The 25378-nt window shown below is 45.3% G+C and overlaps 1 pseudogene; it reads right to left on the bottom strand.

Annotated features, from left to right (window-relative positions):
• Positions 1 to 14309, bottom strand: part of LOC132502498 (large ribosomal subunit protein uL11-like) — a 94863-nt pseudogene extending 80554 nt beyond the window's left edge.
• Positions 14310 to 25378: the final 11069 nt, after the last annotated feature.

Genomic DNA, 25378 nt, shown 5'->3' with positions numbered 1-25378 from the left:
TGAAAATATTCTTTGAAATGCCCTTTATTTTTCACCACTGGCTGGTACAGAAATGCTCTTTGTGCATTACTTTTCACCTAGGAATCCCCAACTGGTTCTCTAATTAATACCCACCTACTTAGAAATGTCCAGGTAAATATTGTCTCTACTTCCTGAGTGGAGAAGACCTCAAAGGACAGGAAATATGTGTAAATCAGAGGACATCGCACCTCACAGCTCCTCCCTGCCTTTGAGATAGATCCTCACAGCCTTCCTCCTCCCAGCCATCATCTAGTTTTATCAAAGAAACATGGACTGAGCTCTGGAATCAGACTGCCTGGGTTTAAATCCACTTATTCCCCAAGCAGGTCTTTAAGCCTCAGTTTGCTCATCTGTACTCAGCATCCTCCCCACATCCTATGCTTAGCTCAAGCCTCTCCCACATCCAGAACTGTCCTTCCTATTCCTAGCCACTTGTCCACCCTTCAACACTCAAACTCCAGGTCCACGTCTAAGACAAGCAAGTGGCAGCCCCTAACCTTCTCCAGTAATGGCAGTGGTACCGGCATTTTCATTTTGGATGACCCTTGGCGTGTAATGCACAGGCAAAACATCCTAGACCTGGATTATGTGTTATTTTTCAGTTTTTAACTGTCTCTTGTGAGTGAACTTTCATGTATTGATGGATTCACTCAACAAGTATTTATTATCTATTATGTATTGGGCACTCTTCTGCCTCTAAGGATACAGCTGTGAACAAAACAAAAACCCCAGCAATTTCAGAGCCAACACTCGTGTGGGAAAATAGATCCACCATCATGTCTGTAAGGCTACATAGACTCAGCTTCTTCTCTCCTAACTCTCGAAGTGCTGAACCGAGAATGGTGCACACAGCAGGGAAGCAGAAGATATATTTACCTGATTTTTTAAAATATTAATGATAAAGATATAGAAGTCCTTGAAATTATAATGTTAACAGTTTTCTCTAGTTTCAAAAAAACATTTTTTAAAAGTTGTCTTCACTATACTTCAAAAAAAAAAAAAAAAAGTTGCCTCCAGCCCCAAACTGGTTATTAAGTCCCTAAGTAACCTTATAATGTTTTATACGGTCAATCTAACTCTTTCCAGAAGTACCTGTCACTGTGAAGTGGATCAAATCTACAACCTTCAGTTGCTCATCTGTCACATGGGGCTGGTGCCTTTGGGCCTTATTGAGAGGAAACAATGAGACAGCCAATCAAGGGCCAGCACCAAGCCTAGCACAAAACAGCAGCTTAATAAACCACAGTATCACATCAAATTACATCCTTTTCCTTCTCGAGGCTCTGGTTCTAACTCCATGTGATGACAGTGACTGAAAAGTTTGGGCTGATGAAAAGGGCCATCTGCTCTCCCCAGCGAGGTCCCTCCTTAACACTGGAACACAGAGCAGGACTCCTGTCTCTTTTGTGGTTTCTGTCTGAACACCAAGCACTCCACAGCCTTCACTGGAGGCACTCGCCCCATGACACTGGGTTAAGGTCTGCTCTTTACACTGTCAAACCTCTTCCACCTTCCTTTGTTCTTTTAACCCCCCTCACCATTTCTTGAATTCTGTGTTTACTGTGTCTTGTGTCCTTGCATTCCTTTGCATTCTTCCCCGGGATGTTTCACCCTAATCAATTTCCAGGTAAATATTGCTCCTTGTTGTACCCATGTCCATATTTGTGTGCCAACTGGAAGAGGACTGTAGTAGATGCTCAATAAACATTATTTGCATGGAATTTGGTTTGGTGTGGACTACATGAAGTAGTTATAATTACCCCCACGTTAATAGGTCAGAAAGGGAAGCCTGCCCCCTCCCAAGTTCCCCTCACTTGTAGCCCACACTGCCTCCTTTCCCTCAGAGAATAGAATCATTCCTCCCCAAAGCTGCACATTGTGTGTTCTTCCTGAGTACCTTCTCTGTGTCTGTAGTTGTGCTGGGCACTGAGGATACACTAAGGAGCAAGCCACAGTCCCCTGTATGCAAACATCACAATCTAGATGGGGAGACATACAGAAGTAGGCAACCAAAATACTGTGTGGCTATACCATGGGATAAAGCACAGCGTCCCATGGGGCCATGTATCATGGTCTCCTAACCCAGTTATACCAGGTCAAAAGGTTTTCTGACACATGGAGTAAACCAGAGATAGGGGTCAGGGAGATGGTAGACATTCAGGCAGAGGGAACAGTGCAAAGATCCCTAGGCAAGCAAGCATGTTCAAAGAACTAAAATAGTTCAGGGTCTCTGGATCCAGGGCCAGATCCTGAAGGGCCTTCTAAGCCCCACTAAGGAGTTGGGGCATTTCCCTGAGGTCACCAGAAAGACATTGGAGTCACTGAAGTTAATTAATCAGAGAAGTGACATGACTAGAAACAAAGAAAGCTCCCATGAGGGCAGAAATGGTTACCAGGAAGAAAGATAGGTGAGAGATAAGAAAAACCCTTGGAGGATTGATTTAGAAACTACTTGTTTAAATGTTTCTAAAAATGATCTTATATGTAGAAAATCCTAAATATTCCACACCAAAAAAAAAAAAAAAGAAAAAAGCCAATTTGAGATAATAATCAAATTCTGCAAAGTTGTAGGATACAAAATCAACACACTAAAATCAATTGCATTTCTATACACTAACAATGAACAACCCAAAACAAAAATTAAGAAAACAATTCCATTTACAATAGCATCAAAAAGTATAAAATACTTAGGAATAAATTTAACTAAGGAGATGATAGATTCATATACTGAAAACTAGTGTTCCTGAAAAAAAATTAAAGAAGGCACAAATAAACGGAAAGTCATCCTATGTTCATCAACTGCAAGACTTAATGTTGTTAAGAGTTTCGTACTACCCAAAGCAAACTACAGATTTAATGCAATCCCTATCAAAATTACAACCGTGTTTTTTGCAGAAATAGTCAAATCCACCCAAAAATTCATATGCAATCTCAAGGGAGGCTGAATGGCCAAAAAAATCTTGAGAAAAAATAAAGTTTAAGATCTCATATTTCCTAATTTTAAAGCTTACTACAAAGCCACAGTAATCAAAACAATGCAGTACTGGCATAAAGACAGATGTATATACCAATGTAGTCATATACAGGGCTCAGAAATAAATACTCACATATATGATTAAGTGTTTTTCAACAAACAGAGCTGGGAAAACTGGATATCCACATGCAAAAGAATGAAGTTGGATCCTTACCTTATACCATATAAAAGCAACCCAAAATGGATCAAAAACCTAAACAGAAGAGGTATTAGAAGAAAATATAGGGAAAAACTTAATGACATTGAATTAAGTAATGGTTATGAAAAGCACAGGCAACAAAAGCAGAAATAAATAAACTGGACTATATCAAAATTTGAAACTGTTCATCAAGGGACATAATCAACTGAGTGTAAAGGCAACTCACAGAACGAGAGAAAATATTTGCAAATCATATACCTGATAAGGGATTAATATCCATAATATATAAAGAACTCCTACAGCTGGAAAAAAACTTGATTAAAAATAGGCAAAGGGCTTGAATAGACATTTCTTAAAATAAACATCCAAATGGCAAACAAACACATGAAAAGATGTTCAATATCACTAATCATTAGGGAAATGCAAATCAAAACCACAATGAGATTATCACCTCACACCCATTAGAATGGTCACTTCCAAGAAAAACAGATGCAAGGGTATAGAGAATTTGGAATCTTTGTGCACTATTGTGCAAATGTAAAAAGGTGCAGCTGCTGTGGAAAACATCATGGCAGTTCCTCAAAAAATCAAACATAGAATTACCATGTGATCCAGAAATCCCACTTCTAAGTATATACCAAAAAGAATTGAAAGCAGGATCTTGAAGAAATATTTGTACACCCATGTAAATAGCAACATTATTCACAATAGTCAAAAGGTAGAGGCAACCCAAGTGTTCTTTGACAGATGAATGGATATATAAAAGGATAAACAATGGGATGTTATTTAGCTTGAAAAAGAAAAGAAATTCTGACACTTGCTACAACATGGATGAATCTTGAGGACATAATGCTAAGTGAAATAAGCCAGTCATAAAAAGTCAAATACTGTATGATTCCACTTATGTGAGGTACCTAGAGGAGTCAAACTCATAGTGACAGAAAGCAGATGGGTAATTGTCTGGGGATGGAGAAAGGGGGAAATAGGGAATTGTTTAATGGGTACAGAATTTCAATTTTGCAAGATGAAAAGAGTTAGGGATGTTGGCTGTGCAACAATGTGAATGCATTTAATACTACTGAACTGTACACTTAAAAATGGTTAAGATGGTAAATTTTATGTTATGTGCATTTTACCTCAGTTAAAAAAAATTAATGCAATTGAGAAAAAAAATGTTTCTAAAAGAATGATGGTGCTGTGAAGCTTTGCTTCCAAACTTCAGTTTGGGATCATTTTCTTCTCCATCACAATGTCAGGCACATCGGTATCAGCTTTTCCCCATTGTCCTCTCAGAGCCATAGGAGTCAGCCTAAGTGTTGACAGAAGATTAACATAGCTCAGCTCTGTGGCCAAGTGGTCTGGCCAGTCCTTCACCCTTAAATTAGAGTCCCCACAGCTGCACAAGCTCTGGCTTGCCCTGCCCTGCACACCATGGTGGAGAACACATGGGCTGGAATCCTGCACATTGGCTGCCTCTGACCAGAGGGAGAGCAAGACCTAAGCTCAGCATCTTCCACCCCCACCCCCAGCTTCTCATCTCCATCCCCCAACCCATGGAAGGGAGCCTGGGGAGATGTCAGGAGTGTAGATGTCCCTCCACTGAGGCAATGAGGAGTATATATTCTCCCCCGAAGAGCTACTTGGTAAATTAAAAATTGCCCCAACCCCTGTTTTCAAAGTTTTGTACAGAATTACACAAAGGGCAAGAGAAAGCAAACAGTCTTCTTTATCTCCCCTTCCTGGTTACCCCCATTTCCCTCCACAGGATCTGAGGATGAGTCAAAAACTTAGCACACAGCAAGCACCATATTTTTTAGAAGTCTTGTTTGAAAATAATTGCTCCAAAGTATCACCATGACCTTGCTGTCAATGGGGTGTGGGGTTTTTTGGTGATGAGCTTTTCTTAATCCTAATGGGACTTCACTATCTTTGAAGCCTAAGGACTTCAAGAAACTGAGGACTTGTGTGCAAATAGGAAGCATAACCAATGTGTCCCCAGAGATTTACTCTGCCCAGAGAGGGGACGTGTGTGGAGGGAACTTTTTTTTAATGAATTTATTTGTTTGTTTGTTTGTTTGTTTTTGGCTGCATTGGGTCTTCACTCCTGCGTGCAGGCTTTCTCTAGTTGTGGTGAGCCAGGGTTACTCTTCATTGTAGTGCGTGGGATTCTCACTGCCGTGGTTTCTCTTGTTGTGGAGCACCGGCTCTAGGTGCACGGGCCTCAGTAGTTGTGGCATGTGAGCCCAGTAGCAGTGGCTCGCAGGCTCTAGAGTGCAGGCTCAGTAGTTGTGGTGCACAGGCTTAGTTACCCCACAGCATGTGGGATCTTCCCAGACCAGGGCTCGAACCCGTGTCCCCTGCCTTGGCAGGCGGATTCTTAACCACTGCACCACCAGGGAAGCCCGTGTGGAGGGAACTTTTGATTGGTCAGTGGCGTCCAGGAGCAGTGAGGCCAGAGATGCTGGGTCTCCTCCCCCAACTCACCCTTTTGTATTTGCAGCTGGAGGTTGAGGCTAAGGGTCTGGGTACATCTGCATAAGCACATCAGGGCTTCAGAAGGAAAGAGATGGAAATCCCCAAGCCCTTCTCCTTGAAGCATGGAGTTATTGAAACACACCAGATGGACTAGAGTAAGACTGACCTAGACTGAGTGGCAGGAAAGGAGGGCAAGTTCCCTGAAAAAAAAAAAAAAAAAAAAAAAAAAAGGCTCTAATGGAATAGGGCCCAGACTCCATGCCAGAGCTCTGTAAAGGGAGAACAGTTCAGGAAATGTCACTTGCTTGTCCCTCCTGCTAACTCACTCTCCCTAATGCAGACAAGGGGATAAAAGGCTTCCTGGGAGTAAGAAAGAAGGGTCGTGAGGCCTGCAGCCCGGGCTTTCTTGAAATGAGGTGACCCAGAGTCTCCCAGATGAAGAAGCATCCTCTCTCCCAGGCGGCCGTCCACAGTTTGGACAATCTCAAGAGGCCCACTGCAGTGGCCTTGGAAGCAGGGAAAAGCTAGGTAGACTGATTCTCCAAACTGAGGCTCCAAGAAAAGGCTGAATATTTTATAATAAACATAACAAAAAATTGCTATTGAAATCAGTAGAGATTTTCCCACAAAGATGTGCCATCTTTACCTTAGTCTTGGCATCCCCCATGCCGCACGGCCTGCCCTGAGAACTCGGGGGCCTCAGTTCCAGCAGTGTGGGCTAATGTGTGGGTCTCAAGATCAGAAGTGCCAGTGGGTTTCTTCCGGTGGCATAGCCCCCACCCCACCCCACACCGTGGAGGTGGCTCATGGGCCTTCTGTAAAGTGGAATGAAAGATCCTTTTGGTAGTCCAACACTAGTCAACATATTCCCGGTCTCCACTCCAGAAATCCCATCAAATTCCTTCCATAGCAGATGGAGCATCTCCCTCTGGGGCTGCAGGAGTGGAATATGAGTGGAACATGGCATGCAGCAGAGAGTAAAACATTAGGCCCTTGGTGAGTCTATGGGGCTCTAGGACTAGGAAGACTCATGAGGTGTGGAGCCAGTTTCTGAAACTCAGCAGACCCAGGGCTGGATGCCAGCATGGGTCACAGGGCCGAGGGGTGGCTTCTGAAGAGCTGGGTTCAGAATCAATTAAGCATAGGGCTATTTACTGACCACTTTAGATTACATAGAAAAGGAAAAAAAATAATCCACCATGAAAATGAAATCCTGTCAGTAACCCCAATAGGCTTGCCCACCAACTAACAAGAACAAGGTAAATTTGAGCTCAATTTACTCAGATGGATAATAAAACTTTCAATTATGGTTGCATTATTTGTTGCTATATGGTTGAAAGATTAGGTGACAATATGCAAAAAACAGTTTCTTCATATTATAATATTTAGTAATGTCATTTTATTTTTTATATGTTTCATTAAATTGTTTTGTGGCTTTATTATCTACCCAGATGCACAGCCCAGAAATACAATTATTCAGATTTAGAAGCAATAAAATTTGGCATGCATTTTCTCGTATTCAGAATTCCTGCATGTTAAAAAGAAATTATAGCATTCTTCCCACATTGCACTGCTCTGAGGCCCTCACAGACCCATTCATTAACCGAAGACATTACAGAAAGCACACCATTTAGGTTAAAAGGCCCTTCGGATAACAGATATGCATGCACGAAGCAAATATTTCAGTGTAGCCCCGCCTTTTGATTATGACAATAATAGAGGCAAACGGATACGCGTTTGCTGTAATGTGCTGCTCGGTGATGGATCCATTGAGTGGTGAAAACTCTGATTGCAAAGCAGCACACAGAGAAAGCATTATGACAACAAAACCTATCTTCGTAACTATCAGGAAGTGGGAGTTTTACTACTTGGAGAAAAATGAAAGCTTCCTGGGGAATTGTATTTCAGAAGAGTTCTATAATATGTGAACCCTAAACATATTTCAGCTGCCCATGGAGCGGTGGGTGTAGACAGATAAGGGTTGAGGGATGGTGGCCACTCAGCTCAGAAATATTTCTTCCAAGTCACTACCTAGGGCTCAGAAGCCCCCTTTTAAAATTCAACTAAGTTCCTTGGGGATATTTGTCTACCACTGGGACACTAACATGTGTTTAACAGACGGTTCCTTGAAATCATGGGAAGCAAAATGCCACTACATCAAGAAATATAACGCAAGACTATGTCAAGATGGTTTTGTTCTGGGGACAGTTAATAGTGTTAACTGGGGGGAGGTGTCAAAGAGGGAAAGAAGGTAACAAAATGGGATCTTACACACAAAATAGAGGAAAAGATAAATTACAAATCGAAAAACTATATTTGGGACACATACCACCAACAAAGGATTAGTATTGAGGATATACAAAGAACTACTATAGGTCTGTAAGAAAGGAGCAAACAAGATGATAGAAAGAAAAGGACAGACGACGTAAAGAACCATCTCACAGAAGGCAAAACACATATGGCCAATAAACATTTGAGGAAATATCAAGGAAATGCATAACGAGTTGCACCTGATTTCCATTTAACTGGCAAAATTAAGAAAGATGACACTGGGCTTCCCTAGTGGCGCAGTGGTTGAGAGTCCGCCTGCCAATGCAAGCGACGTGGGTTCGTGCCCCAGTCTGGGAAGATCCCACATGCCGTGGAGCAGCTGGGCCCGTGAGCCATGGCCGCTGAGCCTGTGCGTCCGGAGCCTGCCCTCCGCAGCAGGAGGGGCCACGGCAGTGAGAGGCCCGCATACCGCAAAAAAAAAAAAAAAAAAAAAAAGATGACATTAAATGTTAGAGACAATATGGATCCAGAGGATTGCCAGGGGGAGAGAAAATTGGTAAAACCTCACTGGAAAAGAATTTGGCATTATCTTATAAAGTTAAATAGTCATATATCCTACAATGCCCAGAAGAAAAAATCTGGAACCATTCCAAATGGATAAGGAAATTCTAGAGTACATCACAATGAAACATTGTAAAGCACTCAAAACTAATGAACGGCAGCTACACACAACTATGCGGTTGACTCTTGGCAATACCATATTGTTGAAAAATGCTAGTTCCAGGAGACTACAGACAACATGATTTCTTTTTCTGAAAACTTTAATATGTAATAAAACTATCTTTTAAAGGGGATGATGAGCACAAGATCCATGTGAGTCCGGCAGACTATTAGGGTCTAATAAAATTGGGCACATGGGTGGTTGCTGTGTTGTTCTCTGAAGTTTTCTGTATGGTTGAAATATTTCATAATAAATTATTTTAAAAGCAGTACTTTAACATCAGACAGGCCTGCTGTATTCGAGTTTTCGTTCTCTTACCAGCAACCGTAGATGAGACACTTGAACTTTCCAGTTAAAGATCTCAGTTTCCTTATGTGGAAAACTGGAGCAGTAATAATACACACCAATGTGTAAAGGACATCGTACAGGGCTTGGCAATAGCTATTACTTTAAAAACCAAGTTTTTTTTCTGTTAATAATAATATAATTAATCCAATTCTTTTCCTTCTCCTATATATAATGTCCTTACATCTACCAAAAAAAAAAAAAAATACAGGTCAGTCACATCGAGCCTTTTGACCGAATTGATGTAGCACATGCTTTGGGGCAGTGTGTGAGATGTATTTACTTACAAGAAGGCTGGGCAGGTCCAGGCTTGGATGAAACCTAAAGTATGAAAGGTAATAAGTATTGGTGCCCACACATCCATCGGCATTCCCTAAGAGCTCCAAAGCCTCTACCTGCTGCCTTATCTCTGCTATTTCCTATTTAGGAGTTAACAGATAACAGAGGTTTGTGAGTATTCCTGTGTTTTGAGAGAGGATTCTTAGAAATAAAATATCTTTCAGATCCAAAGTCCTGATATAAAAAGCAGATTAGATTCTGCCCTAAACCCCCTCAAATCACACCAAGTAGAAATTTCTTGTAGAACAGGACTGGAGCTGGGAATGAAAAAGTCATGTGCCCTGACTTCTGAGCCAATATTCCTGCATTTATACACGCACACACACACACACACACACACACAGAATTTTCTCACCCAACCTCTGCTTCTACATGTAAGTAGAGCCATCTAGAACAGGCTGAACATTGTATCCTGATATCCTGTTGTGGCCTGCAGAGTAAAGGTCTTGTCCCTGGAAGTACACATGGTCTCCCTTGAGAGGGACAATCATCCCAGAGTCAGTTATCCAAAGAGATGGCAGGTTCCTGAAAGGCAAGCCTCAGGCAGGGAAGAGAATCTTGTTTCTCTCAGAACCTCATTTTATAGGCTCTGTTCTTCAAGGAGTCAAGACGCCTGGGGTGAGCTCCTGGGTAATAGATGCTGAAGTGATGCCCCCCCACCCCGCCCATGGAGACAGGCTGGGAGCCAGAATGAGATGAATCCTTTCATAACCAAAGAGCAAGCTGTAGGCTACACATAGATTCTGTAGTGCAGCATCCTCCCTGGGCTTGTTTCTCTTTGGCTTTCTTCCCAAGGACTCAGTAAAGAATTGTTGGAGCACACCAGTACCATCCTCCTGTTCCCATGCTTGTCTTGCTAACATGCATTCCTATGTGAGAATTAGTGGTGGGTCCTCCAATAAGAGCTAATTTTTATGTTTTTAAATTCATAAAGTGAAAACAGGATTATAAAGAATGTTTGAACATGGAATAACATCTCCCTATGACTCATGCCCAGAAGTTCTTACCAAACACCCCTTCCTCCAATGCAGAGACTTTTCCCACTACTACCAACTAGATCAGTGAGTTAGCTCTTTCTGTGTAACAAACCACTCCAAAACTTAGTGATCTGAAACACCACTTATTTCGTATTATCTCACGATTATGTGGGTGGGCAATCTGGGCCAGGCTCAGCAGAGTGGTTCTTCTGCTGGTCTCCCTGGGATCACTTCTGTGGCTGCATAAAGCTCACAGGTGAGATGAGGGCTTCTTGGTCTAGGATGGCCTCATTCACATGTCAGGCAGCTGGTGGTGGCTGTCAGCTGGTGTGGGCAGGGCCACTGGGCCACATGTCTCCAGCAGGCTTGCCCTGTTCATTGACAGTGTGTTGGTTGAGGGTTCCAAGAGCAGCGAGAGAAGACAACTTCACTGTGCAATTGCTTCTCAGGTCTCTGTGTCACATTTAGTAATGTCCCATTGACTAAAGGCAAGCACATGGCCAAGTCCAGAGTCAGTTTAGGAGGGTATAAATACAAGAAGGGAATTATCACAGCCACTTTTTTAAACAATCTTCTATACCAGCCTTAAGTAGCCTGGATCTTATTTTATGAGATAGGAAAGAATTTTCCTTGGACACACCACACATCCATACACACTCACATACTTACGTCCACACATGCACACAAAGATTCATTGCATATTCTCATGTTAAAGCACATGTATGTACACATCATAGTTACACATGGCCGCAGACACGGACACATGCCCACAGGAGAGAGTTACATGGAGATACACATAAAGCTGGTCGTGTGTATAGGCACAAAAGACCACTTATAAGGCAAGGTTTTTGCTGTACACACTCCGTTTCATTTTAGCTTTCAGCTTTTCCTTGAGAAAATCTGCCACAGCAAATTCTCGAGGAGGAATCTGCTGCTACAACCCATCCTTTGATATGAAGGGTTAAGCGATTAAAGATGACCCAGCCTGCCAGCTGCAGGCCCGTCTCTGTGGTCTGATTTCTCAAGATGATACAGCTCACTTCCCAGTGGTGATTGCAAGATTTAAATCTAAGTCAGAAAAGAGAAAAATGCAATTCTTAGTGCAGTGTTAGAGCACAGCCAGAGACAACATAACCGATGAACAGACAGTATTACAGAATTGTTTAACCATTTCACCGAATGGAAAATAAGGAGATGCATTTTCATAGAGCTTCAGAGCTTCAGGACCTTAAGAGGTCCCCTGGTCTAGAACTCTGAGTATCTAAAATGGATGTGCTCTGTTCTAGAAAAGATATGGCTTTTTATTTTTATTTATTTATTTATTTATTTTTTGTGGTATGCGGGCCTCTCACTGTTGTGGCCTCTCCCGTTGCGGAGCACAGGCTCCGGACGCGCAGGCTCAGCAGCCATGGCTCACAAGCACAGCCGCTCCGTGGCATGTGGGATCTTCCCGGACCGGGGCACGAACCCATGTCCCCTGCATCGGCAGGCGGACTCTCAACCACTGCGCCACCAGGGAAGCCCCAGTATGGCTTTTTAAATAAAGATCTCTTCATTCTCTACTGAAAGCATATGACTTTGGCCTATGTTTTCATATCTCTATGCATATATTATCAACAATTTATAATTAATAAATGTTTACATTCATAATTTTTTAAAGTGACAGTATTATGGGAAAATATATTTAAAGTACGATTACATGTACTTTCATTTCTCTCACATTTTTTATGACTATGGGGGGAAAATCTTTTTTTCTACAGAGGCAAAATTTCTAGAGACTGTGTATCTGAAGAGCCAAAAGGGATTTCAAATATGGAAACGCTCCTATAAGCTCACCAAGCCTCCATAGACTTCCAGCCCAGGACAGATCTGTAACTCCACTCTGCAACTCCCCACGTGAACCACCTTTAAAACTGATCCCCCTACTTAATGCTTTCTGGATCCAGCCAAGTTCAGCCCTGCCCTCTCCCTTGCCCAAGCCCACTTGGCTGATGGATCACACCCAGTGTCTCAGTCTGTTTGGGCTGCTATAACAAAGTACCCTAAACCAGGTGGCTTAAACAACAAACATTTATTTCTTACAGTTCTGGAGGCTGAGAGTCTAAGATCAAAGTGCCAGCAGATTCAGTGTCTGGTGAGGGCCAACTCTCTGCTTCACAGACGGTTGTCTTCTCCCTGCGTCCTTGCATTGCAGGAGGGGCAAGAGAGCCTGCGCTCTAGAGCCTGCGAGCCACAACTACTGAGCCTGTGTGCCACAACTACTGAAGCCTGCGCACCTAGAGCCCATGTTGCGCAACAAAAGAAGCCACCGCAGTGAGAAGCCAGTGCACCACAACGAAGAGTAGCCCCCAACTCGCCACAAATAGAGAAAGCCCACACACAGCAACAAGGACCCAATGCAGCCAAAAATAAATAAATAAAATAAAATTTTTTTTAAAAAAATGATAGACTAGGGAATCACAGACCTCCTGAATGATGTACCTCAACATTTCCAGGTTCCTTTACAGCCAGGAGAAGCCCCCATGGTGTGACTGTCACACATACACACACACACACACACACACACACACACACACACGCTCAGAGAATGGGTCCTGCTACGACGAACTGATACAGTTGCATGTTTTAACAATGCGTTAACCATAAATCTATCCCGCATTATTTTTTAAAGAAGCTTTTAAAAAGAGTACAATGCACTAGCTCAACAATCTATGAAAATGAGAAAGGTAAAGCTGGTGATAAATAGAGTTGAAATATGAGCGAGGCCACACTAACTTCACACAAAAGGCGAGGAAGGTCTGACCCCTCACTCAGAGCCTGCCTTCATCCTCCAAAGTGCATTTCCCCTCACATCACCTCAAATCATTATCTGGCAATCCTGCAGGCCAGGGAGCAGCTGGTTAGAAAACAGAGGTCCAGAGAGAAGAGGTCACAAAGGAGTTGTGCTAGAGGCAAAAGGAGACAGGTCATGGCTCCTCTCCCACATCTGGAAGGGCACTCCTGGGTCTCCCTGCCTGTCCAAACCTCCATCTCCCCCAGCACTGCCCTCAGGATGAAAGCCATATCCCAAGTTTCCAAAGGCAGGGTCTGAGTCTTAGATGCTTAGATGCTTCCCATCTACCCTCAGAACCTAGCATGGAGGGGGGCTATACACTGGGACCTCTGGGGTGGAGGTTGTGGTCAAGCATATGGAAGAGTCCCTCGAATTCTGCCAAATACAGCTCCAAGGTGGGGGCAGCCCACAGAAGTTGCCAGGAAGGGGTGGGCAGGGATCTGCTCAGAGGGTTGGACACACCCCTGCTTGGAGTTTAGAATGAAGCATATGCCTGCCCAGCGCCCCTAAAGCTCCAAGGCCGGGATTTCATACTTCATGCTCTGCACGTGAAAATGCTTACTTTGAAGGGAAGAAAAAAGTCAACAGAACAAAAAACATCAGCCCATTGCTAAGCCACGCGAGCTGACTACATTCCTGCAGCCTGTCTTGGGCCAACCATCCCAGAGAAGACAGGAGTACAAAGCGCCCACCATTTGGAAGCTGACGGAGCAGTTTGGGAAGTCAACACGTTCACGGACATGAATGAACAGTGAGGTTCCCATCGGAGTTCTCATCCCTTAAATGCTCTCGGGGCTCCCAGTTCAGATCTCTGAAAAGATGTGAGGGCACAAAAGCCAGAAGGGCTTTCATGGGAGGTTTGAACCTGGGCCTGAGCCTCAAAGAATGAGCAGGTTGGGATGGGGTGTGTGATGAGGTACAGGGGTCCGTCACAGGCAGAGCCAAGAGCTACAGTTCAAAGGAGTCCAGTTGGAAATGAGACATCAGACGCTGCCTGGCCAGGGTAAAAGGTTTGAATTGAGAGACAGAAAAGATACTGGAGGGTCAGCAGGTTCCGATCACATGGCCCTTGAATGCCATGAGGAAGAAGCTGACCTGTTCATCCACTTGGCAGGGAAAACAACATCAACGGCTCCCCCTTGGTCCTTCGGCATTTAGCGGAAATGGAAAGGAACACAAGCAAGACGGGAAATCGAAGACCGGGATGGTACCAAGGCCTAGTATTGGACCCAAGGCCCTTGCAAATGGTCCCAGGGCAGATCCAGTCTGTTCTGTAGTCACTAGGGCAGTTCTGGAAGCCGGTAGTGTTCTGATGCTGCACGGCGCCTCCCCCAACACACTGCAAGCTCTTCTCAGATGGCCGTGCTTAGGCAGCTCCAACCTTGACCATGCAGGACACGAGTGGTGGCAGCACCAATGAGGAGCACCTGGCCGGTCACAGAACCTCAGGTAGGTATGGGGACAGGCTGCTTGGGTTCACTTGGGGACAGTTGTTTAACGGCTGCCCCGTCTCCCTCTGCCAAGGGTAGGAGATGGGGCTGGATGGAGGTGATGCCCTAAGCTGATGGAGCCAGAAACTCTTTGATACTGAATACCTCTCTGCAGAGTATAAGAGGGATAAAAGAAAATTAAAATTAAGACAATGAAAATAAATCTGGTAAAATAAGTTATTCATTTTTCATTTTCGTTGCATACCAGGAAATATGGTATGTAGCTTGACTGTAAAGACCAGTTGTAGGAGAAAGCAGTAATGATCTGGGAGTGATCTGAGGATCACCTGGATGGCCCATGAAGAGTCTCCCCAGTCCACCTGCCCCCATGCCTTCACTCCATTTTTCCATTAGACCCTTACTGATACACGAATGCCCCATTAAAAACTCCACAGGTATTTTTTGGATTAATATGCTGTATTTCAATTTTTATTGAACTATATTTGACATCTGTCATTGTGTGAATATAAGGTGTACATGTTGATTCGATACATTTGTATACCATAATATGATGGCCATTGTAGCAGTAGTTAACACCTCTATCATGTCACATAATTATCAATTCTTTTTTTTTTTTAATTTTTGGCTGCGTTGGGTCTTCATTGTTGCACGCAGACATTTTCTAGTTGTGGCGAGTGGGGGCTGCTCTTTGTTGAGGTGCGTGGGCTTGTCACTGCGGTGGCTTCTCTTGCTGCGGAGCATGGGCTCTAGACGCACGGGCTTCAGTAGTTGTGCACAGGCTTCGTTGCTCCATGGCATGTGGGATCTTCCCGTACCAGGGCTCGAACCCCTGTCCCCTGCGCTGGCAGGTGGATTCTTAACCACTGTGCCACCTTAATTATCATTTCTTTTTTGTGGTGGGAATAATTAAGATCTAGTATCTTAGAAGTTTGATGATTATAACACAATATTGTTGTTTATATTCACTATGCCGTGCATTAGACCTCTAGGATGTATTTATCTACTAGTTCCAAGTTTGTACCCTTAAACAACACTTCTTTTTACTCCCCCAGCCTGTAGCCCCTAGTAACCATCATTTTACTCTCTGTTTTCAGGAATTTGGTTTTTTTAGATTCCACATATGAGTGATATTATATTATATTATACAGTGTCCTCAAGGTGCACCCATCTTGTCACAAATGGCAGGATTTCCTTCTTTCTCGTGACTGGATAATATTTCATATATATCACCATATTCATTCATCTGCTGATGGGCACTACGTTGTTTCCATACCTTGGCTATTATGCATAATGCTGCAACATTACTGGAGCATGAGGGTACAGATAGCTCTTTGATATCCTGTTTTCCTTTCCTTTGGGCATATACCCAGAAGTGGAATTCCTAGATCATATGGTAGACCTATTTTTATATTTTTGAAGAAACTCCATGTTGTTTTCCATAGTGGCTGCACCAATTTACATTCCCACCAACAGTGTACAAGGGTTCCCTTTCTCTACACCCTCACCAGCACTTTATTTCTCTTGTCTTCTTGATGAGAAACTGCAGTCTGGTTTTACTGAGCTACTTGGGGTTTCCCCAACATTCCCCAACACACCATGCTCCCCGGTCACCAACCCTTCTACTGGCCACAATGCCTCCTTCCCTTGTCTGCCACGTAGACATCTGCTCCTTCCTGACTCAGATGAAACCTAGCCTGGCTGCTCCCACAGTGCTGCATCCATCCCTCTTTAGCACCTGGCTCATTGTTCTGTGATGATCTGTGTAGATGCCTGTGCCTCCTTTCCCCCACAGGAAGTTTCCGAGAACAGAGGTCATGTTTTATTTTGTATTCCTAATGATTGAGTCCTAAATGTAAATGCTAATACCTTTATCTCCTGCTGGTATTTCTCCTGGGCCAGTTTGTGAAAATGGGCAGGATTTGATGCAAGAGAGTATCAGGAACCAGACAGGACAGCGTGCCTTGGGGGAACAGACATGCTTCTTTATCTCATCAGTGAGGTAGGTGACCACATACAGTATAAACTGGCAAGGCCTTAGGAAGGGTAGGATACCCACATGGAGAGACCCTCCCAACCTGACCACTGACGCCCAAAAGAGTAATAATAGTCACAATAAGGTAAAGAGTCTGGTGATATTGACTATCCATTTGCGTGTTTCCTGTGGCCCAGGTGCTACACTAAGCACCTGACATGTCTGATCTCATTCAATCCATACAACAAAACTAGGAGGGAAGTTATACTCATCCCAACTCCATAGGTAAGGATGCTGAGCCTCAGAGAAGACACATAACTTGATGATGGTCATGCAGCTGGCCACTGGAAGAGTCGTGATTCAAACCCACTCATCTACCCCAAAGCTCTTACTTTCCACTGTGCTGTCGAACAAGAAATCAGGCTGAAACTGCAGGTTTCATTTGTTGGGAAAACATGTTTATGCACATTTACACTGTCTTCCTCAAATCCTTTCAGACCATAACAAGGCATTAAATAAGTAATTATAAATAGGGATTTTAGTAAATTCACATCCACACACACTTGCCTAAAGCCAATTCTTCCCCTGAGCGAGAGCCTCCCTGTGGAGCGGGAGGTGCAGGTGCCAGACTCCTGAAGGAGATGACGTTAGGGAACAGGCAGGTGGTGGGAGGGGGAGAGGATAGAAGGCTGTGAGTGGAAGCTGCTGGAGAAGGCAGCTCCCAGTCCTGCAGATTCTGTCTTGACAAAGCCCCTCTGCCACCCGCAGCTACTGTTGGGATTCAGGACCCTGCTTACCCCACCCAACTGTCTGCAGTTGCCTCACAAGGATTCCCCTGCTCCTAGCCCCATCCATCCCAACACAATTCTCTCCTCAACACAGCCTGACCTCACTGAAGCACAGCCCGGATGTGCTCCAACACATTCAGAGACTCCCACTACCTTCTGACTGAAGTCTCAAATCAGCAGCTCAGCTCAAGGACTTTGATACTCAGCCTCCAACCAACCAACCAACCAGATTTGCCCCCCACCCCGTTACTGTTTCAGACACCCCAGGCTTCAGCTTCAGGCCCAGAACATGACTCACTGCATCCCAAATGAGCCTTGCTCTTCCCACTCTTCTTTCCCTTCTCCTAAAACACCACTGTCTTCTCTTAGGCTGCCAACAAACATTTGTGGAGCACCTACTAAGAATCAGGTACAGCGTTGGCTTGTAACATCAGGTTTCTCCTTCAACACTTAGTGCAAAGGCTGACTTCTGCATGAGGTGTTCATCCGTCTCCTGATGAGAAGTAACTTCATCCTTCTCTATGTGCTCAAATATTTATAACACCTGGCCTTGAACCACAGGCATACATCTGCCTCCTCCAGCCCTGTAAACTACATAGGGGCAGAGAGTATGGTATTGATGGCCACGAGCCCCATCATTGATCATGGTGAGCTTCAGTCCAATCTGTATGCACCAATGGACAATTCCAGAGTTCCTGGGTCACCACTCCCCACTGGCATTTAAAGCACAACAAAGAATATTATTGAAACAATCACCAAAGTATCAAGGTATGAATTATTTGAACCATCTAATGATTACAAAGACATAATAGAAGTCATTCAGTGTCCTGGATAATTCTGATTTATCTAACATACTTCCTATCATGTACCTACACAATTAAACAGACTATGTGAATCTGTAACACTTAGTGCTATCAGACGGAGCCAATATGCAAGCCACAATGAAGAGGATCAAAATTATACTGTGCATTCCCTCTTGGGCTTAGATTCCAACCTCTAACGGTAAAAATAAAAGTGGATGTCAGGGTTGAGACCCATTTGTTCCATCAGCCAGTTGGAAATCATTTATTAAACACCTGCTGCACCATCCTGAAGCTGGGCTACGAAGTAAATGGACACAGTTCCTCCCTCTAGGTGTTTCTGCTCTGGTCAGGAATACAAGACTTACTCATGAAAAAAACAAGCTAAACAACACACAAGCAAGGTGTAAATTAATCACATGAATGCTGAGGAAAAATCAAAGTAAGAGAAAAGTCCAAAAAGTTGAGAGTAATCAGGAAAGAATCATCTTACTTTCTCAATAGAGACAAGTAATGAGCCTCAAAAATCCCTGTATTAACCATCTTAAGGTGTCAGGTCCAGATGGTTCTGGTGGAGAAGGAGATACTCTGTGTAGGGCATCTAATCCTTTAGGCCTTTCACTTATTCACATATTTCCCAATTCATTACTCAATAAATATTTGTTGAGTACTTACCACATGCCAGACCCTGTGCTAATGCCCAGAATATGGTGGTGAACTCCATGGTCTTTATGAATTAGTGGTGTTTGGAATATACTACAGGAGAGGGTCTTTTTAATTTTGGAACTTTATGCCTTCAAATGTAAGTTGATATTCAAGTGAGTTGAATTCCTAGGCATAGAATGGATGATGATTGGGATGGAAGGGTGGTGGTTCAGAGGCAGGTTGGATGGCAGGAGGAAACCTTACTGAGACCAAATCCATCATAATTTATAGCATTTCAAGGGTTAGAGGTTTGGGGGCAGCCATGGGGAAGGAGTAAGGGAAGAAGCCTCTGCCCAAGAAATAGAGGCCACAGAGGGTTCTGCGCCAGGGTCAGCCCCCACCCCCAAGCTCAGACTTGGCATTGCTGGCATGGATGGCAGAGCCAAGAAGTGCAAAAACAATCAAATGGGGCTGCCATCAATGAGGAAGCATCGTGCAATGCCAGCACTTGATTTGGAAAGTATTCATAAGGCTTTCTTGGCTAGGATATTTAAGACAAAAATAGAAATATTCTCATCAATGATTTATAAGATTGCTTTAGCGAGATGGGGCAGAACCCAGTATAACAAAGAGCAGAAAAGCAGCCTCCTAACTTGTCACTGGGCTGGAGAACATGGGCCAGAAGAGAGAGAGGCATGAGCGGCTGCTTCTTGTTCCTATCACAGAAATCAGAGCCGGGAAAAACTACCAATTTAGCCAATCTGAACCTCAGAACCCAAGCCACTTTTTGGAATCTTCCAACTGCAATTTTATTCTTCTCTGGGGTAGAAGTCTCCAGATGTGATATCTGAAAGGTGCACACGTATTATAGAGACTAATAACAGTATGAATAAATTAGCAGCCAATCAGATAGAAACATTGTTCCAAACAGAAAGCATCTCTTCTGGATTCTACCCTTGGAAGAGGTGGAGACGGGGACCAAGGAATGAAACAAGAACAGATTTAGAAGGAGCAGAAAGTGAGAGAAAGCCTTCCCACAATCAGGTAAGGTCATTTCACAGTTATGTGCTGAGCTTATTATAAGCCCATTCCTGGATTCTGTTCAGTTATGCACAAACTGACTCCATCTCCTGGACTCTCCATTGGAAGCATATGGGATGGGAGAGGAAAAGTCACTCATTTCAGACCAGCCCCTCACGCCTGTTCACCAATCTCCAGTCCCTGATACCTCCTGCCTCCACCCCATCGTACCTGAAGCTCCCCAGCCAATCGTCCTGAAACTCAAAACCTCATCAAGTCACCACTGTAACGGGGACAACCTTCTGCACCCTATTCCTCAACTACAAGATCGAGATCCTACTCAGACTGACATGTTGGAGGCTCTCCAGTCATATAAGCATTTATTGTGCACACAGGATGCCAGGCTCTGGGGTGCAAAATTGAACAAGAAAGGCACACTTGTGCCCTTGAGGAGCTTACAGTCTACCAGGGCTGGGGGGAGCAGGGAGGAATCAACCAGTAAATTAATCGATTAATAACAATTGTGCAGATGGCTATAAGAAGGAGAGTGAGGATGAGAAGTGTACCATCTGAGGCTGAGGGACCCAGCACAGGGGGAAGGGGGAAGTGACAGGAGACAGGCTTAGAAGGAAAAGCAGAGGGGACAGGGTGAGTTATGAGGGTCCTGGAATAACAAGCCTAGGAGTTGGGCTCCATCCCAGACGCAATGGGGAGCCATTGAAGGCTTTTGAGGAGGGAGTTGGCAAGACCAGATCTAGGATTCAGAAAGCCCATTCTGTCTGCAGAATGAAGTGCATGTGGGTCAGAGAAGGCAAAGCCAATGGCAAAAGACCAGTTAGAAGACTACAGCGATAGCATAAGTGAGCAAGAATGGAGGCCTGACAGGGAGGAGGTGAAGATGTGGAGAGCTGGCAGGACTTGGTGGCCAAGGGCATCTGCAGGATGAGGATACAGTCAGGAGTGATACAGTGATACAGTCAGGATACAGGATACAGTCAGGAGTGATTCACATTTTGGCTGAGATGACTGGATAGATCATGGGGCCAAAATAAGAAACTCAAGTGGGGGGGATATTTTTTCTCATGGGAAGAGAGAACCCCTGAGTCTGAGAGTCTTTTGATGGAAACCTCCAGAAGTTGTAAGTAAGAGGCTGAAGCTCAGGAAGGCAGAAGAGACTGACTATGCATGTTCGACTGGGACCTTCAGCCTGGGACAAGGAATTACCATCCTGTGTGAGAATGTAGTTCCCTAGGAGACTGTGAAGCCTTAAAAAAGAAAATTCAAGGCTGGGACTGGGGTAACCCAGCATTTAAGGACTGGACAGGGAAAGGGCTCAGTTGGGGGACTAATGAGAAGTAGTAGGTGAACAAAGAGAGAACAGCGTATTTCTTAAAAGAGAAAGAAGATGGTTCGAAGAAGTGATTAGTAGCATTAACACGAAAACTAAAAACGTAGCCACTGGATTTGGCCAAGGAAGCCACTGATGACATTAGTAAGAATAATTTCGGTAAAGTGGGAGAGACAAAAGCCAGTCTGAGCATATTACAGAACAAATGAGAAACAAAGAAGTAGAGAAAGCAAGGGTAGCCACCTATTTCAAGACCTCTAGCACAGGAGAGAGATGGGGACACCTTGAGAGACAGGAGTCATGGCAGGACTTTTTAAAGGAATTGGCCCATTGTTAGGCAGACCCAAGAGACCTCAGGATGCTAGAGGATCGATTCCTCCAAGGCGTGTGGCAGCGAATAAGACGACCTCGAAACTCCATGCCAAATCTGAGATTCCACGCCTCTCTGGAAAATGAGCCACATCAAAACAGTCATTTTCACAGGGTCTGTTGAGGATAGAGAGCCATACTTCAGCATCAGCATCAGGACATCAGGATTAGAAGGGAGCACTTTCCTGTGCATCTTGGATATGAGTCAAGGAACATGTATATCTTCCCTAAAAAAAAAACAAAAAACAAAAAACCTGGAGGTCACATGGCTCAGGCTAGAGAAAGGGACTCAGGAGGGAACCCATTCCCTCCCTCTAAGAGAACATCAGCTCCCCCTGGGAGGGAGCCAGGGAAATAGGATCAGGCTGAAAACAGATTGCACAGCAGCAGAGCTGACCCGCCCTCCCACCTCTGTGCCTCTTTCCCCAGGGCGGAGGCGCTGCCCCCCTAGGCTCCCTGTGAACTGGGAAGCAGACAGTGTTCTGTGCCTCGACCTCCGCCAGCACCCATGGGCCCTGGCCTGGCCAGCTGCTGAGACAGCCTTCCTGGAAGGCAGCATCTCCGCCACCCATGCAGCCTCAGCTCCTGGCCCAGGAATACAGAGGAGCGAGAGAGAGGAGGAAAGACAAACAGACAGGGTGAAAAGGAAGTACAAGGGAGAGACAGAAAGAAACAAAGATGTGCTGAACAATGAAGAAACAGCCATTTATAACTAAAGGGTAAGCGTGTGTGCATGAGAGAGAGAGAAAATGAGAGAGAGCCCTGGGTTGTATATCTGACCCTTGAGCAAGTCACTTTACCTCTTCGGATGTTAATTGCCGAATGTGTAAAATGAGAAAAGTGGATTAGAAGATGCCTAAGGTTCCTTTCAGGTGGAAAATCCTGTGTTTCTCAAATTCTGTATCTGTATATATATAGCACCCCCAGAGGCCAGAAGCATTAGCAGCACAAAGAAAATATAAACCCCAATAAGGACGAGGCGCTCACCCATGTGTGTGTCTGGCAAACACGTAAACACATGCACACGTGCGCACGCCCACTCTCTCTCTCTCTCTCTCACACACACACGTACACACAGGAGGGTGGGCGCTCTGTTTCAGGGTCTGCCTCTCAGCGAAGGATGCGGTTAGAGCACATTAGAGCTTACACATTAAACTCGTCTGATCAATTTACAGTCACGCCTCTTCTACATACTAGGAAATGCTAAATCTCAACTAACCTAAATATTTGAAAAATGAATCATTTTAGATTTTCAAGCTCTCTAAGTAGCTAAGGATTTACTCTTCAAATGATCAAAACTAGTTTTAAAAGCCACCCCAGAGGGACATATTTGGTTTTTTGGATTATAACCAGACTTCCGAACCTGGGTTCACTGTAGATTCCCAATAGCATTGGTTATCCTATTGCCGAGAGCTGTGCCAGGCTGGGCTGGTGTCCCCAGGCACAGCAGCAGGAGGGAAGAGACCACAGAAGCCTTCCTGATTTGGGGAGAAGAGCTGGGAGTGGAGACAAGGAAGGTGTTACTACACAGCACATCCCTTCCATCCCAGAGCTGGACCTTAAACAGGAAAGGGGGAGGGGGGAGAAAAAGAACATTTTCAAAGGAAGCCGAAAGCTGGGCGCTGGGCAACACCTCCTGTTTGGGTGGCTCTGGGCAACCTGGGGCCACCACTGGGGTGGGTGGGTATAAAAGGAGCGTGGGTTTAGGCAGAAAGATGGGGTTAAACAGATTTCATCAGTTCTTTCCCCCTGTCCATCCCAACTGCCTGAGGTGTGGGAGAATTCCAGAAGCTATCTGGTTGCTGTCTGGGGTGGGAAACACAGGAAGAGACCTAGAAGCCAGGGTCTTCCTCCGTCCCCTGGGTGAGGGAGGGTGAGAGGCTGTAGTTGGGTGTAGGAGATGGGGGGACGCGGAGGCTGCCTGTGACCATGACATCCAGCTGGGGCCTGGTGGGCAGGGGAACTTGTCAGCTCCCACTCTAGGAGCCCTAGGTTGGGGATCCTCCAGGAGCCCATCAAGGCCCAGACAACAGCACAAGGGCAGCCTGAGGCCCCCTCCCCAGCACAGGTTGTGTAAGTTTCCCCCTACCTCAGATGCCATCTTGGCTAGAAGAGAGAGGGCAAAAACCTCCAAGGACGGAGGATTTGCCCATATAAGACTGATTACCCTGAAAGAAAATGACTGACCACTAACTAACACGTTTGAAGCCTTCCTCTTGCCCTGGCATAAAAGAGCCTGGGCCCTGGGCCGGGAGAGTAAAATGGCAGTTAAAGAAAATAAAGGCCACTGCGTGTTTGCCCCTGTCAGTGTTAAGTCCCTGAATGCTGCTGCAAGTGATAGCTGGCTCTGGCCCTCTCCTCACCTGCTGCCCCTGCTGCCCCTAAGGATCTTCCCAGCCCTTCCTGGGAGGTCTCACCCCAGGGCTGAGGGCCAGGGAGCCGAGGGCAGGGGCATTTCCAGCCTGAGAGGCAGGGCAGTGCTCAGAGAGGCCAGGGAGTTGCACCAGTCAGTGTGGGAGGAGGGAGGGTGTGGGCACTGGGCGCTGGCTGGAGGCCTCTGCCCCGCTCAGAACCTATGAGTTATGGGGCGCAGAGGATAGAGGGGTGGCTCCTTCCGGAGGCACCAGACCACTTCAGGCCAGCCTCAGACTTAGCTTGTAAGATTTGAGGGGCCAGAGAAGGCCTCAGGCTACCCCAGAACTGTTTCCCAGCAAAGCCCTGTTGCTGAGAATCTGTTTCCAAGGCAAAGGACTGAAGAACACAGTAGCCTGTGAGAATATTCAGGCAAAGGGTGAACCTGGAAGGAGGCAGGGAGTATCCCCTGGGACCTGGACAGGTGGGCCCCGGCCCCTGGACCTCCTCCGTGGACCCCAGAGCCCAGTGTGACTGCCAATAAGATCACAGCCAGGGGACCCTCTGGACACAGTGGTCTTCAGAGCTCTCAGCCCCTGGGTCCCTGTGGCCTGACAGCCCAGGAGACCCCTGAATCTACTCATCACAGCCCCTGACAGGCCCCACAGCCCATCGTCACCGCTGTGCTCTAGACCATGTGGACACACACACACAGACATGCTCACAGACAGACACACAGACACATGTCAACATGACCCGCACTCTGGATAAAGGGCCTCACTTAAGAGTCAGGCCTCCCTCTTGTGGCCTTGGTCATCTTATTATTATCAGATTCTGAGGGGTGTGAAAATATCAATAGGCTCAGGCTCTGCCGTCTCTCAGAGGTGGCATGGAACCCACCTGTTCTTTCACAGTCTAGAAAGTGACTTTTATCATCATCGTCATCACCATCACCACCATCAGAGCCAAGTGGCCTCAGAGAGATAATCCAAATAGGCGGGTGAGTGCCCTCATCAGGAGCTGCAAGGATCAGGCCCTAGGAGAGATGCTCAGGAGAATACAAGTCAAAGTTGGGAAGGGGAGATGTGAACAGTGATGAAAGCTCAACTTTATCCGATCTGCACAAAGAGATGATTTGTGAATCAAAATGGTGGAAGGCAGGTGTGCTGTGCCCGCATAGGACCCAGGGGACCTGGTTCCAACTCAAGGGCTATAAGGATTCAGAGTAGCAGAGACCAGTGCTACCACAGTGGTGGGGACGGCAGGGTAGGACTTGTTATGAAGACAGCTGAGGGCACTGCATGAGTTAACTAAGTGAGCCTAAGTGCGTGGAATCAGCCAACCTGATTTTGAATTTTCACTCTGTCACTTCCTGGCTGTGTGACCCTAGAAAAGACACCTAACCTCTCTGACCTTCAGTAACCTGGTATGTAAAATGCCGGTGCCTCCCTTATAAGGATGCAGAGAGGAGGAACTAA

The sequence above is a fragment of the Mesoplodon densirostris genome, chromosome 15 (genome assembly GCF_025265405.1).
Source record: "Mesoplodon densirostris isolate mMesDen1 chromosome 15, mMesDen1 primary haplotype, whole genome shotgun sequence".
NCBI classification, from domain to species: domain Eukaryota; kingdom Metazoa; phylum Chordata; class Mammalia; order Artiodactyla; family Ziphiidae; genus Mesoplodon; species Mesoplodon densirostris.
Note: the sequence above shows the minus strand (reverse complement) of the source record. Positions and strands in the feature narration are given on the sequence as shown.